Source organism: Phalaenopsis equestris, unplaced genomic scaffold (assembly GCF_001263595.1).
Source record: "Phalaenopsis equestris unplaced genomic scaffold, ASM126359v1 Scaffold000522, whole genome shotgun sequence".
Lineage (NCBI taxonomy): Eukaryota > Viridiplantae > Streptophyta > Magnoliopsida > Asparagales > Orchidaceae > Phalaenopsis > Phalaenopsis equestris.
The window spans coordinates 120,435-123,798 of NW_018164962.1; positions in this window are offsets into that span (position 1 = coordinate 120,435).

Here is a 3,364-nt window from a genome sequence, read left to right on the forward strand (position 1 = left end):
TATATATATATATATATATATAAGCCCCAGTTATCTGAAAGTGTGCTAAATATTTGAGTACCACACGATAAACACAGGAGATTTTAACTCGTGATTTGACAGGATTTATGACCTTCAGAGAGGTTGCTCTACCAACAGTCCACAATACACACACATATACATACACGTCATCAACAAACCCATCTTTGAACATGAATTTTGAGGCATGACACGGATCTCGAGATAAACTTTTAAGCAAAAATTATTCATACTATTTTCAAAAGTCATCCAGAGCTCATATTTCAACAAATTTATAGTTAAATGACCGCTCAACGAGGCAGACCCAATGGTAGCAAAATCAGTCCAATATGAGTCAAATCAAGTTTAGATCAAGCTAGTAAACTAATTTTGGAAACTTTTCGATCATATTTGGAATGTCACATGCATGTAAAACATGGAGAGCTTAAAGTCGAATCGAGAGTTTCAACAAGACGAATCTAACGAGCCCAATATTGCTCTATTCCAACATCGTTAAGGCACTCAAATGTCCATCAAACGTTGTCTCATAAAATGAAGTTTTTCGAACTGTCCGATCAAAGTGGTTCATATTCTTATATTATTTGCACACAGAGCTCTATAAATAGAGTTTCACCTCTCTCATGAGGGGAGGGGAGATGAGAGCTTGAGAATTTAGGAAGAGCTTGAAGTTTCGAGAAGGAGTTGAAGTCTAGCACCACCACCGTCGATTGTCATAAACCACCATTGACCTCGGATGACCACCTCCAACTGTCGTCGACTTTGTTGATCGCCGTTGACCATCGTCAACCATTGTCAACCACCACTGACCTCTATCGACCACCACCGATTGTCGTCGATCACTGTCAATCTCTAGCGACTATCGTCGACCTTCATCGATCACCTACAATCTCCGTCGACCACAATCAAACGTCGTCAATCACCGTCAACCACCGTCAACCACCACCGACTGGACGCCGCAAATCGCTATCGATCGTCATCTGTTCTTAGTAACAAATTCATCTACACGTTCACGTTATAACTTGGGAAATCTAGTAATCATTTCCTGCATGCAAACAAGTGGACGCAATTATAAACATATTTCTATGGTAGAACTCTTCAGCCGAGCCAGACCTTGTGACCTTTTTTCTTTCCGGGTTTTCCATATAGAAATTTCCGATGTCTTTATCAGTTGTTTTCTTTCATATGGGCATGTGATGAATTCACATGCAATGCTATGACAATAATTCACTACTCTAACTCCTCGAATCTTCTAGCACAAATCATACATATAGGTATATATATATATATATGCCTTGTATATTTTCTGAGGATTTTGCTTGCAACTCAATAACATCAATTAAGAAAATATTCCTTAAAATTTAAATTTAAACATCTGTATAAATTTTAATACCTTCAGTGCATTATAAGATATCACATGATACAGAAATAAAAATAAAAATAAAGAAAAAATCTTGTGCCCTACGATTTACCGCTAGGCAGAACCCAAATTACATACACCATCGTTTTATAATTAGAATTTAAATAAAATAATTTGATTTTCCTATTTAACTTTCATTTTTGAGTCTAATTATTATTTTCTGTCTTTAAATTGTAGAGTATATTACTCCGTTAGATACTCATGGCCGAAAAAAAATAACAATAATAAAATCCTAAGACTATTTAATGAATAATATATGACATGCATAATAACATAAATATTATATGCAATTTATTTTGGGCAAGATTTATAAGGGCGAGTATATGATATGGTGAAACTATATTTTTGTCTTAGCTTTAATGGAGGTTGTACATGATATTCCTGGTAATTTACAAATATTAGGCTATCTCTCGACTGTTGTAGCTTGGTCAGCTGAGCTCATTTGGTTTCAGCTCCGCAAGACCGCTCGGTATCGTTAGTCGGCTGAGCTTTCCGTGCTTATGTCCGGCTGGACTGGTTTGTCGGTTGAGTTTGTTTCACTATTGACTCTTTAAAATAGATGGGGGAGCTTCACGACCTCCCCGACATGATTGAAGATGTCAAGGGGCTAGTTTTTTCCCTCGAGTCAACTTCATATCGGTTGGCTTGAATATCTTTTTCTCGTTTCTGACTGAATGACTCGAATTTGAATAATTCGGTAGTCTTCGTGACTTGATCGGCTTTGCTCTTCCTTACTTTGGCTTGGATGGCTACATCTGATCGATCTGATTGGATAAGTGAATTGTCTGGTTTTTTGTCAGCAGACGCTCATTTGTCATACTCTCTTCTTTTTGGACCGTTAGATCTCCTGAAGATTAGCGGTGGCACATTTCAATGTAAAATACCACAATCAGCAATTGTGGTGGTGGATAGTGGTGGATACACTTCAATTCAGCAAGCACAAAAGATGGCGATGGTAGTCGACAAATGACAATGGTGAAGGAGGCTGAATAAAAAAATAAAGAATTAAATTATCCGCATAATTAAAGATCAAGTTACACGAAACACAATCAGGAAAGATGAAATTGCTAATTGTAGAGAAAGAGAGACCTGTTATTGTTGAAGCAAACAAGATTCCAATCATATGGGAAATGGAATTCATTTACATTTAATCTCCCTTTTATAGGTATATTTCTTCCACATAAAATAAACACCGTCATTATTCCTAGACTTCTAGATATTTTTCTAGTTGTCTATTTAGTCAATCATCATTTAAGTAAAAATCTTTCCTAAAGATTTTTTCTCTCAAATCAAATATGGTGCTATGAATGGATCACAAATCATTGGTCATTATTCTCCGATCTCGATAACATTTGTATTAACATTCGCACTTCGCCTACTCATACTCTATCATTCGTGCTCGAGCACTCGTACTCTACCGCTCGAACTCGATCAATGCATGTCGGAGTTGGTATTCTCGTGTCATTCTCGCTCTAGGCTGGATGCTTTAGTAGGCTTGAGCAGGGATGAGACCCATTAGACATATTCTTGTTCCTATTGATTTGTATTAACTGGTTTTGGTTGTACATTAGCAATTTTGTTCAATTTGTTAAAATTTTAATTTTGGAATTAAATATTGACTCAAAATTATTTAATCTAAAAATTAGCTTGATATATCTCGATCCCAATAAGATATAAGTTTGTTGTGAGATATGTACTTCCTGACATAGAAATGAGACGAAAAAGAACACAAGCAAACACAGATCGTTTACGTGGTTCGATCCAACTGGATCTACGTCCACGGGAGGGAATCAATCAAATATTTCACTAAGGCAAAAGAAATGGAGAATACATAGCTTATACATAGAGATGAGCCCTCATCTTCCTTCTACGACCTCCCTCTCAAGCGACACCTTGATACAAGGCCTCAAGATGCTCTCCTCCTCTCTA